The sequence below is a fragment of the Equus quagga genome, chromosome 9 (genome assembly GCF_021613505.1).
Source record: "Equus quagga isolate Etosha38 chromosome 9, UCLA_HA_Equagga_1.0, whole genome shotgun sequence".
Taxonomy (NCBI): Eukaryota; Metazoa; Chordata; class Mammalia; order Perissodactyla; family Equidae; genus Equus; species Equus quagga.
In genome coordinates, this window is record NC_060275.1 from 59,135,990 (window position 1) to 59,149,197 (window position 13,208).

Consider the following 13,208-nt stretch of genomic DNA (forward strand, 5'->3'; position numbering starts at 1 on the left):
CACCTACAACCACACACACATGTGAGGTGACCTAATTGGATCCTACACAATGGTAAAGGCAGGAAACCTTTCTTTCTATATCTCTGCATTTGCTTTGTTTGTTGGATTTTGTTTCTTTTTTTTTTTTTTTTGGCTTTTTCTCTTTTCCCCCTCCTTCCTACTCCCAATACCATAATTTCTTATTGTTGATTTTTATAGTGCATTTTAATATTTGATTAGTCAAGTCACACATATTCCCATTTTTCAAAAATTCTTTTGCCATTCTCATTTTGTTTTCTAAATATAACTTTGGAAATGCTGATATTCTTATGACATTGAATCTTTCCATCATGGGATGTCTTTCCATGTGTTTAGATTCTGTTATTCTTCATATAGATACTATATCTTTTCTGTTAAACTTACTCCTAATCATTTCATTATGTGATTTTTACTGCTATTGTAAATACATTCCATTTCATTACCATGTAGGGGTTTGCTCCTGGGCGGAGAGATATACAAAAGTCAACTACTTTATCATATATATACATATATATATGTATTTATATTTTATTCAGTCATCTTACCAAATTGACCTATAAATCCCAATCATTTTTACTAGTGTTTCTCAGATTTTCTGAGTATATGATTATGTCATCAGCAAAAAAAATTATTTTCCAATATTTAGACCAATTATTTCAATTTTACATCATATTGCATTAACTACACCTTCTAAAATAGTGTTATTAAGTGGCAATAGTGGACAACCCTGCTTGTTTCTCTTTGTAATTGAAATGTTTTAGGATTTTATTATTTAGAATTTTATTTGTAATAAGACAGGCATAGGCCAAAGTATTAATCAAGAACAGAGGTCAGCAAACTATGGTCCAGGGGCCAGATCTGCCACCCATTTTTGTAAATAAAGATTTACTGGAACACAGCCATGCTTGTTCATTTATGTATTATCTGTGGTTGCTTTTTGCTCAATGGAAGTGTGGAGTAGTTGTGACAGAGACCATATGACCTGTATCGTCTAAAATATTTACTATCTAGCCCTTCACAGGAAAACTTTTCCAACAAGCTCTGGTCAAGAAAGGTTATGCTGTGGTAACAAACAACTCCACAACCTCAGTGGCTTCACACATCCATTTCCAACTCCCACAAAGCCAGCTGTGGGTCTGGACGACCGCCAGGGTGTTGTTCTCCATGAAGTGACACAACATAGGCCGTTTCAATCCTGCGGCTCTGCCATGACAACACAAAGCCTCCCGGGTCACCACGGTGGAAGAGGAGAGCACTCAGTGTTCTCACACCCGCTCTCCCACGCTGCAGCACAGCCCATTAGCCAAAACCACTCGCACGACTCCGCCAAGGGAGCTGCTAGGGGACTGGGAAGTATAACCATCTGTATGCCTGGAAGGAGACAGAAACCAGATATTGGTAAGCGTTATTAACATCTACCAAACAGGCTTCATTACAGCTTAGCAATTTCTTTCCGTACCTATTAAAAGTTTTTATTTGGTTGTTAAAATTTCAACATCTATTGATATGTTCCTATAAGTTTTCTCCATAGGAAACATAATGTCATAAATTATGCTCATAAATTTTCTGAGGGAATCATTTATGAGTTGCTGCAATAAAGTCTATTTAGTCAAAGTTCATTATTTTTGATAACACTTTAAATCTATATATTAACATTATTGCAGCTATATTCGTAAGTGAGATTAGGTGATTAAGCTGTTATTTTCCCTTTCTGTACTATCTTTAGTATATTTTATGTTGGGGCAAGTCTCAATCCTGGTACTCATTAGAGTCACTTGGGGAGCCTTTGCAAAATATTGATGTCCAGGCCCAACTCCAGACCCAGTGAGTCATAATCTTTGAGTACGGAATCCAAGCAACAGTAGTTTTTAAAACTCTCTGATAATTCTAATTGTACAGAATGTACGAAGGGCATATTGATTTGTATCCTCTTTGTAAGATGATAAAATCATTCTAGGGCTCAAATTATTTAGCCTTTTTCATATACAATGTTTGGCATTAAAATTAAAACAACCAACCATACTAGAAAACAAGAAAAGCAACAAAACAGAAACTCACCCTTTGGATTCCAGAAAATTGAGGTATAAGGCACAGGATTTAAAATAGCTATCTTTAATATGTACGAAGAGACAAGAGATAACATTTTAAATTTTATCAGATAACTAGAAACTTTTTAAAAGGAAATTCTAGAACTGAAAAATGCAGCAATCAAAATTAAGAACTCAGTATGTAGGTTCAACCACAGATTAGACATAGCTGAAGAGAGAAATGGTAAAGGAAAAGGCAGATTGGAAGAAAATATCCAGGAATAAAGTACAGAAAGACAAAGAAAGTAAAACACAAAAGAGAGGATAAGGTACAGAGAGGATACAATAAGAAGTTTAATATATAAATAATTGGAAACTCATTAGGGGAGAAGAAAGAATTTAGGTAAGGCTATATTAGAAGAGATAATGGTGAAAAATTTTCCAAAACTGTTGAAAAATATCAAGTCCCAAAGTCAAGAAGTCTTTCAAGCCCCAAACAGAATGAACAAACAACAGCAAAACCCACATCTCATTGCATCATTGTAAAACAGCTAAAATCCAAAGACAACAGGAGCACCTTAAAGAAGCCTGAACAGACAAACCCCTTTAAAGGAGCAATAAACAAACTGATGGCTGACTTCTTACAGAAACAGCGCAAGCCAAAGACAATGGAACGACACTTCTAAAGGACCCAAAGAAAATTACTGCAAACCTAGAACTGGATACTTAGCAAAAATAGCCTTCAAGAGCATAGGTGAAATAATGACATTTCCAGATAATTTTTTTTAAAACAAAAGGCTGTAGCCAAAGCAGATTATAAAGTATTAGACTGCTCAGGGACACTTTTCAACAACAGCAACATCACATGGTGAGCAGTAGACTTTGAAAGTGGCGATCAGGTTTCCAGTTCTCTCTGCCTGGGTTTTGGAAGCAGGATGGATCCCTTTGGTCAATTGGGAGGAGTGGGGAGAGTGACAGAGAGGAGACCTGAAGAGGAAGAGACTGGACTTCCTGCAAATATGGACACATGGCGGCTGAAGTGTTTCAATAAGAGAAATAAAAGAAGTGTAATTATATTCATATTGGTGAAATGCATAAATTAGAAATGCAGAAAATTTGACCACAAGTCACTTAAATAAATTAGGGTTGTTATTTTTCTTCTCGTGTCACGTGGGATCCAGGAGTAGGTCAACTGGCATTAGTTCAGCAGCTCAAATACATCGGGGCTGAGAGTTCTGTGACTCTCTTAGTCCTTGCTTCATGGTCTCAAGATGGCTACGAGCGGTAAAGCCAACAAAATACATTTCAATCTGGAAAAAAGGGAAAGCAACATCAAGAAAAAGTAGTGGAAGCCAAAATAAGGAAGTAGAGCAGCCCAGAAGCTTCTGGCGGTCTTCCACTCACTGCTCATTATTCAGGACAGTATCACGTGACCCTCCACCTACTACAAAGGAGGCCAAGGAATGTCATTCTTTTAGTGGGCAAACACCACTCCAAACAAAAGCGGGGTTCAGTCAGTAAAGAAGGGGGACACATGTGGGGTGGGCAAGCATCACTCAGCACTCCAGCCAGACCAACCCCACAAGAGCTCCACCATCCTGGCTTGGCACAAGCTCACTGAAAGTCCTGCTTGGATTTCCAAAGTACCTTATTCTCAGCAGTAACTGTCTTCTTCCTAAGAGTGAAGTTTTATTCTCTAAAAGTCTATGTGCTGTTTTTTGGTTTGTTGGTTTGCTTTTTACAGATGCTTCCAGGCTGAATTTGTGGAACATGGTTTGGATGCCACCAAGAGTTTTATTCTTTATGGTCAATAAAAAATGTTCTTTTAGAAGTCAAAGAACACAATTAGAATTGGTACGTTAAGGAGTAAACATAAAATTATTCCCCAAAAAGTTAAAATCAGATTTTTTTAATTGAAAATGTCCTCAGGCTTTATTCCTTTCCACTGAGGTAGGTCAAGGCACTGTATTTATTTATTCTTAGGATAAACTATCTAATGATGCTAATGAACTCCACCCAGCCCCTCCCTCTCCCACACAACTTAACGAGAAGCAGACATCCCCAGTGGCACCCCCCCCCCCCCCCCCCCGCCCCGGTTTTGCTCTCCCTTCTACTGCAGACAGCTTTCAGCAGAACGAGCCACTTCTGGAGAGCACTGGTAATTCCCTTCCTCCTGGTAAACCAAAGCAGGCAAAGGGAAAGATGTTCCTTTAATTACAGGAAGGAGACACTGGCCTTCCCCTCCAAATGCTGGCCATAGAACCAGACTTCCTTACCCGGAGACTTTCCAGCCTCTGCCACCTGCCCAGGCATTACAGGGTGTGAGGAGCCCCTCTTTACTGACAGAGACCCAGGCTGCAGTCTCAGCTCAGCCTCTGTGTAGGTAAGTGCCTAACAATTAGCTTTTGATTACCAAGGCATCCACTTCAAAGACATCACCTCAAATAAACACATCGCCAGCTACACAAGTAGATAAAGAGCCAGGCCACCCCACCCGTGAAGTTCCCTTTCAGAAAGCCCTAGGTGACCCAGATAACTGACCTCTTGAGTGACCCCACTTTCCCTTCTAGCACTGTAAAGTCTGCTCTTGTGTTTTAAAGTCACCAATAAAGAAGGAACCCGAGAAACCCTAGGCACCCCACCCTCAACCCCAATAAAGGCAGAGCCACAGGTCTGCACTCTCTCCTCTCTCCCCCTGTAACCTCACTGTGGGGCCCAGGCGTGCCGTGTACCCTCCAGGACCTGTGAGTAATCAGCCTTGTTTTCTCAAAGTTCGGATGGCTGTTGCTGAGGTGCGAGCGTCTTGCAATCATAACAAGCACCACAAGGGCTGCTCCCGCCACAACATGGGCTCTGGTCTGGGAAATGTCTGGGGGCCGCCTCCAGCAGACCCGGCCCAGGGGAGGGCCCCGGGCCTTCCTAGTCCACAGCATCACTCTCGACAGGCTGGGACGACACAACACACTTTGCTACAGAGACATTATAGTAAACCCTAAAGCGAGCCTCTGAACAGCCCCTTTAAAGCATGGCCTCTGTGGTCTCCAGATCGGTGGCCTGGGCCAAGGGAAGGCGGGCACCCAGCCCTTTACCAGGACCAGAGGCCTGAACAACAGACTTCTCTGTTGAAAGCATTACAACTTTCTTTAGTTTTTACAGGACCAAAGTTGAAGATCTCAAAGCAATTTCACCCCCTGCCTGTCACTCTGACTAGACCAGGCTTTGGGGGGCGGAGGGGGGATGGAGGGTCAGTGGGCCCTGGGAACCTCCAAAAGGCCACCTAATGGCTCAATAACTTGGGACAGGCAGGGCCCTCCTGGATCACAGGTGCTGTGGACCCAGCCAGGGCAGCATCTGTGGAGGGCGGGGCTGATCCTGGAGGAGGAGAGTCTGCAGAGCTGGGAAGGGACCAGCCTGTAGGTTCTCCCTGGAGGCGTAGATGGGCCTGCCTGCAGGGGGCTGAGCAGGGCAGAGCAGCAGGCCCACCGAGGCCCTGAGCGCCACAGGAGCTGGGAACCCCTCACCCCACTGCCACCAAGTCACCTCACACACATATTCCATCAAAATAGAGCAGGTGACCAACGAGAAAAGAAAAAGTGAAGAACCACAAAAAACAAAGACACAGCATTGCCTGAAGGCATTTTTTTAATTATTGGATTAAGACTAGATTTCAAATGGAACAGAACGAAAATCGAGTTTCCTTTTATCACCCACCTAGCAGGTGGAGGATGGTGAGAAATGTCACTTTACCGGTAAAACAAAGCCCTGGTGTTTCCTCAGCTCTCCCAGCCGTGACTCAGCTGGAAGCCCACACTGCCTCACAGCCTGCACCATCTAAATGCACCGGGGGACCCCTTCCCTGTGGCTCCCGGAACGAGTTACCACAAATTTAGTAGCTTAAACAACACAGACTTATTATCTTACAATCTGGAGGTCAGAAGTCCAAAACGAGAGTCCCCCGGTGAACCCACGGTGGCAGCAGGTGGCGCCCCTTCTGGAGGCCAAAGAGGAGAATCTGTTTCTTTGCCTTTTCCAGATTCCAGTTGCCGCCACATGCGTCAGATTGGAGCCCCTTCCTCCTTGTTCAAAGCCAGCAGCCTCGGCTCAGGCCTTCTCATGCTGCCATCTCACTGGCTCTCCCTCTTCCAATTATAAGGACCCTCGTGAGGACCGTGGGCTCCCCTAGCTAATCTGGATAATGTCCGCATCTCAGGGTCAACAGTTAGCAACCTTAATTCCATCTGCTACCTTATCCCCCTTGCTGTGGACCGTAACACAGCCACAATTGCCGGGGATCAGGATGTGGCATCTTTGGGGGCATTATTCTGCCTACCACACCTGGTAAACCTGTTTGATCCTCTGTAAAAGGGGGAGCATATGAAGGATTGCACGAGCTAACCTAAGACAACTAACAGTCACAGAGCAGACGCTCATTCTGTGTGTGGTGGTTCCACCCTTGACCCACCCGCATAATTGCTAACCTGCGCACTCACCCCTTCCTCTACCCCCATGGCTATTATCTGGCCCAGACTGGGCACCCTTTTTTCCAGGTTCAGACCCTCAGAAAGAAGGGTTCTTGTCAAAGCTAAGCATCTTCTTCGTCCTCACTGCGCTGGTCATGAGGGTGGCGTGTTGAAGCCCAGGCGCGTGGGTCTTAAGACAGATCCATGCACGCAGCCCGGCCGGGGCGGAGAGCAGCCCAAGCTAAACTGAGTTCCAAAAGTGAGAAAGTTAACAAAATGACTCTCGTTAGAGCTCCAAAACAGTAAACTCAAAGACAGTTATGAATCGTTTCTAACAATAAAAAGAACTTAGGGGTTTTTGCTTTTTAAATTACTGCTATTTCTAAGCCCTGTGCAAGCTTTGCTTTCCCCTTGGCCAGAGGCTCCAGTTGACAGTTGGCGGATGGGCCGCGCCAATTAAACGTTCACCTGGGCCGGGGGTTTATACGGAACCCAGAACTTAACCATTTCAATCACTAAATCAAAAAGATTTTCAACATTTGAGTTACGGGCCAGACACACACACGCAACATCTTATGCAATTATAAGGCATTATAAGAAACTAATGCTTGCAACAAAATAAGTCACACAGATGAAGGTTAGTAATGAAATTAAAGGTATTATTCTGTATATCTTTTCATCAAAGATACTACAAGGGTTTACCTACCTTATCGCTTTAATTATCCCAATTTTATAAAGGAAAAACAAACTTTACACCAACTATCTGATGTATTCTGAGAGGAGGGAGAAATTTTATATCTATCTTCAGAATCAAAACAAACGCTTCCTTCTGGTGATTATAACAGCTTGAATAAAAACATAATAGCTTGATTTTGTTTAAGATGTGGCTTTTTTGAAGGAATTCACATATCGGTACAGAAAGGATAAACCGACTCGGTTTTCCGGGGTCCAGAAAGACATCAGACACATGACATGAGACCACACTGCCACCTGGTGGCAGAATCAAATTTTGCATCAATTCGTTTCGCCAGCTCACCAGCCTTAGATTACATATGAAAAGTGAAAAGTATGTATTTTAGGTGATTATCAGAACTTTAAGAAAAATGAAAGGGTCTGAGGGACAGGGTGTTGGAGGTGTCAAATTAAAACAAAACGTTTTTGGAGTGCCAAATCATCTTAGAAAAGCCATTAGCCCAATTCCTTCTGTGGAACGAAGCCCCAGCCCCACCGACCACCTAGACGCCCCTGTGAGGTCACCTGCGGGGCCCCTGATGCGGAGTGACACATCGGCACTGCCAGGAACCCTGCTTCCTTGACCCTAAAATCCAGCAGTGCCATTTTGCCACAATAAAATCGGTAAGGCTTTGGAGGTTAGGAAGCCAAATACAGTTATTTACCTAGTTTTAGCCTAAAAGACACTCCAAGCATAGGGGTTACTTGAACTAACAAACGCTTGTGGCTCCCTTCTCAGACACGTCACAGTGGTTAAAATATTGGGGTGGAGATATTGTAGAAAATTTCATAAGAAAAGCGATTTCACCCAGTAGCCGACGTTTTAAGGACACAGAGCGAAGCAGCGGAGGGGCGTCCTCAGCGATCGGTGGCGGGGAGGGCGTGCCCCCAATGCCCCTGAAACGGCCACCGCGAGGCTCGCTCTTGGTTGGTGACTTGGCTCTTCCTGGGGGAACGGAAGCCTTATCATCCTAAAAACATCAACAAGATGATTCTATTTTAAACCAATACAATTTACGTATAACTATAATTGTATGAATTTGACCCAATTTTCAAATTGAGTCCAAGGCCTCTTCCTCATGGGATCATGAAGTCAAGCACCAAGCACCAGTGGCTTTCCCTGGGGCTCGCTCCCTGCATGCTCACAGGGACACATGGGGGTCCGCCAGCCAGTCCCCAATCCCCCCTGACCTCACCGTTGCCACCTCCCAGGAGAGGGACACATACGGAGTGTCCCCTGCTCTTCCCTCCTTGCTGGTGTCAGTGCCCCAGGCCTGCTGCACTGCCCTTCCCGGCAGAGGGCTGAGAGGCACCCAGCAACTCCTCACAGGATGAAGGAAGAAGCCTGAGGGTGTCCCGCAGGAAAACCGCCATTCTTCACCATCTGCTTGCAAGCCGGGAATGCTACTGCGGCTGAGCTGAGAGGTGTCACCTGAGCCACACGCCCCTGGGGCAGGGAAGGGGCCCTGCTCTCCTGGCGTTCCTCTCACTGCCAGAGCTGCGGCCAGAGCACAGACACGCGCTGAGGCTGCAAGGACCCTCCAGGGCTCTGCCACCACGTCTCCGCCGAGGGAAGAGACCCCGTTCCACAAGAGCACAGGCAAGTCCGTCACCACCCCAGCCGCCCTGGCTCTCTGTTCTTGGTCCTGGGCCAGAGAGCAGAGAGCAAGTCCCTCCTTGCCAAGGCCCAGGCTCGCCTCATTTCCAAATACCCACTTCCCAGAATGACTAATAATGGGCACACCAATACCTTACCAGAAAAGTCTCGACCCAGCCCCAGACGTCCCAACGACGGCCAAGAGGCCAGCACAGGTTCACTTCCTTCAGTCGGAGTGGTTTGGTCTTTCGTTCACATGATCACCTTGAATGCGATACTGGAAGGGTCCTAAACGAAAACAAAGGGGAACACTCGAGCCCCTAAAGGCTGCTGTGTTTTCCAGACCGTCCCTGGGCTGGAACCTTCCCTGTGAGCCCAGAGAGGGCTGGTGTTCGCTAGATGGAGACAGAGAGGGGAAGAAACAGAGGTAAGCGTAGTGGCCAAGCAGGGATTATACTCACGGACGGTGGGGCCAAGCCTGCATGAAGAAACCAGAAAACGAAGTTATTCTTAGTGAGAAGTCATCAACTTCGTGGTTGGAAGAGTTAGGGTCAAAAGTTACGGCAACAGAGGCTATTTCTGAAATGAAATGATAGGAAGCCGTGACTGCCAAGTAGATACGTGCAGTCAAGATTCCTCAATGTTTCTGTCCTGATGGTGACAACCTTCAGGAAGAGACTGGGAGGGCTGGGGGCAGAGGTGATGAGGAGGACAATGCCACTGGAGAGGGGAGGTCAGGAACTAGACGCCACCCAGTAAAGTCACTGGGAGTGACAAGAGCAGTGTGGAGAGGAGGGCTGGGAGCCAGCAGCGGCCGTGGTACATGAATGGGAAGCAACAAGGTCACGATGAGAGAACAGCAGTGCGGCAAGGAGGCGGGCGGACCACAGACAGAGCGCATTAGAAATGAGTGGCAGGGCCGGCCCGGGGCCAAGTGGTTAAAGTTGCCTGGGCTCTGCTTCAGCCGCCCAGGTTTGCGGGTTCGGATCCTGGGTGCAGTTCGCGGGTTCAGATCCTGGGTGCAGACCTAGTCCACTCAGCAGCTCCACTGTGGCGGCTTCCCACATAAAATGGAGGAAGATGGGCACAGATGTGAGCTCAGGGACAATCTTCCTCAAGCAAAAAGAGGAAGATTGGCAACAGATGTTAGCTCAGGACCAATCTTCCTCACAAAAAAAAAAAGGAAAGAAATGGGTAGTAGCTTTCGCAAGAGGAAGAGGAAATACTAATTCAGAGCACATGAAAATGAGGAAGGAAACCAGCCCCTCCTCCTGGCTCTGAAGTTTCTTCTCCATTTGACGTCTAGGCTCCTATCAGAGCCTGGTGGCCCCAGGCCAATCCTAGCCGGTGAAGAGGAGGAGGTCTGTTGGTCGCACATTGTGCAGAGACTAGGACAAAGAGGAGGGCGAGGGCAGGGGTGAATCAGGAGGGGCTGTGAGAGTGCCCTCAACTCAAACCCACAGTAAGAACACGCTTTACACTGTTGGCCCCTTGTGCACGCACGATGGCCCCCTCGGACTCCCCCTTCTTCTCCCTCTCTCTCAACAAAGATTTATTGAGCACCTACTGTATGCCAGTGGGTTCCAGGCTCTGGGGACACAGCCATGACCAAAACATATACAATCCCTGCTCTTAGGGAATTTTCACTCTGGTGGAAGAGCAGACAATGAGCAGATACAGCACATAGCAGATTCGATGGAAGTGAGGGACGTGTAGGGGAGCAGAGCACGGAAGGAGGTGAGAGTGAGGAGGATAGGGTGCAGAGTTTTAGTTGGAGAGGCCCAGGAGCAAAGGCCTGAGAGAGGGGAAGGGTGAGCCATGTGGACACAGAGGGAAGGACATTCGGGCAGCAGTAAGGCCAAATGCAGTCTCCTAAGACTGGAATGTGCCTGAGTGTTCCACAAATATCCAATGGCCAGCAAGATGGAGTGAAGGCTGGAGCAGGGAATGAGCCTAGAGAGGTAAGTGGTGGGGTTGGGGAGACTGTGGAGTCTTGGAGGACATTGCACGGTCTCGTCTTTTACTCAGAACGAAATGGGACGGCTCTGGAGCCTGAGGATGGGAAAGAGGCAATCTGACTGGACAGGCTCACTCTAAGAGCAGGCTGAAGGGGCACAGGGTGAAGTCAGGGAGACCTGTCCAAAGTCTACCGAGAGCAGGAGGGATGTGAAGGGGACTCAGACCAGAGTGGCTGGGGGGAGGGGACAAAGTTACTGGATTCTGGAGGTATTCTGAAAGCAGAGCCAGCAGAAGTTTCTGGTAAGATTGGCTGTGACACGTGAAAGAAAGGAAAGAATCAAGAACAACCCAAGGTTTGTGGTCTCATCAACCAGAGGGGTGTCGACACAGAAGACTTGGATGGAGCAAGCAAGGGAGCGAGGACATATGTAGTTTGAGGTGTTCAATGGACGCCTGAGGCAGTGGACTCCTGGAATGCAGAGAGCTGATAGCCCGGCTGGGGAGCGGGCAGACAAGGGAATGGAGCCAAAGGAGGACAGCTCTCAGGCAGATGGAGGGGCGAGCCAGAGCACTGCTTCCTGTTGGAGACTGGAGGCCTCCTCGCCATGTGCCCCTCCCGGACAGGTGGCAGCCCTGGGAGAAAAGGAAGAGTAGTGTGGCCTGAGGAAGAGCCAGAGAGGCAGCGTCCCCCTCCACCAGTCTGCTCTATGGAAGGACGCACAAGTTCCCGCTGGGGACTCAGAAACTAGCCCCGACTTGAGAACCAGCGGCCCTGCCTTGAGGGGACACAAAAGGGGAGGGGGAGGCGATACCAGAGCAGACACAGATGCAGAATGTTGCTGAGACCCAGGGCCCAGCAGCATGTGAAATCCAAATCTTTAAGATGAGAATGGTGCTGATAATGACTTGAATCTTGAGTTGAATATGAGAAAGACAGAACTAATCTGAAAGGACTGATTAAACCAGAAGAAACTAAGATCCGTTTAAGGGGTAAAGGTTTATTTTGTCTCTGGCTCTAGCTGGGTCACATTCCTCTCTCGACCAGCGGGATGTACCACTTGGCTTGGATGTAGATCTTCTACTTTGCCCTCTGCTGGAGGTGGCATCCAGCCTGGAGAACCCTGACTGAGTGGGGAAATGATGGTGCCTGTGCTCAGCAGAATGATGTCCCCCAAAGGAGTCCACATCATAACCCCCGGAACTTTTAGTATGTTGTCTCCCAAGAAAGATAGGATTGTGTGAAGGGTCCTGAGATGGGAGATGATCCTGGAATCTCCAGGGGGCCACGTCATCTCAGGGTTGCTATAAGACGAAGGCAGGAGGGTTGTAGTGAGAGAAGTGATGCTGGAAGCAGAGTCAGAGGAAGCAGGTGGCCTCTAGATGCTGGAAAAGGCAAGAAATAGACCCTCCCAGGAGCCTCCAGAAGGAACCAGCCCCGCTCATACTTGGAGCCCATACTTGAGTCATACAGTGACGGTTCTGGCCTTCTAGCCTCCTCCAGAACTCTAATAAATTTGTGTTGTTTTTAGCCACTAAGTTTGTGGTCATCTGTTACAGCAGCAATAGGAAACTCATACAGTTCCCCAAAGGAAATCGGAGTTTAACTACAAAAAGAGGAGGGAAAGAAGTCAGGTTGCAAAAACCAATGACCTACATCCATCTTTCCTTGTTCAGTTCTCCTTGATAAGCATGGCTTGTTGCTCTCCTTTTCATTATCTCAGCCTCCCTGTCCCACTCTTGACTCGGGAGAGAGGAGTCAAGGCCGGGGGGGGCAGGGGGGTTCCTGTAGCCTGAGGTCACCATTCACGAGCAGAGAGCCTCCCGTAATTCTGCACGTGACACCCGGCGGACTGCCACCTGTAAGGGGCATGGTTCTGCTTGTTTGTCCACTTCACCTTTTGGAATAGAGTTTCCGGATTGCTGGGGCTTCCCCTACAAAGTCAATGGGATCAAATCCTTTCCCCAAATAAGAAGATGGACGTTGCTAGAGGTCTAGATCAGTCTGAAGTGTCAGTGAACATCTAAGCAAATGAGGGGAGAGAGGACCCAGATTGCTTCTGACGTCTCCTCTGCTGTTCTAACACAGACAGGAGGCCTAGTCCAAAAATGAAGAAGGAACACGGGGGTCCCACATGATCGCAGTGCTATGCAAACACACTTGTAAAGCACATAAAGAGAACCTGCCAATTTTATCACAATGCCTGAGGGTTGATTGGGAAATTAGCACCACTTTTACACTAAAAAGCTTCAAATATTTTCCACAAATGTCCAAAGATTTATCAGAATAGAATGAATCTGTTTTATCTGGTGATAGCCTTCAGCAGTGATCCTAGATTCCGAGTGAACGGGCTCGCTCCGTCTCTTGCAGGCAGAGCGGCACCCACGGCAGACTTCTCCAGCAGACTGAGGAGGGGC

The 13,208-nt window shown here is 47.2% G+C and overlaps 1 long non-coding RNA gene across 1 annotated transcript; it reads right to left on the minus strand.

Annotated features, from left to right (window-relative positions):
* Positions 1–588: 588 nt before the first annotated feature.
* LOC124244971 (uncharacterized) lies at positions 589–9,390 on the minus strand. Its single transcript, XR_006890158.1, has 3 exons — positions 9,296–9,390; positions 8,993–9,122; positions 589–1,389 (listed from the first exon to the last, which is right to left on the minus strand). It is a non-coding gene; the product is annotated as an uncharacterized LOC124244971 (long non-coding RNA).
* Between the last annotated feature and the right edge of the window lie 3,818 nt (positions 9,391–13,208).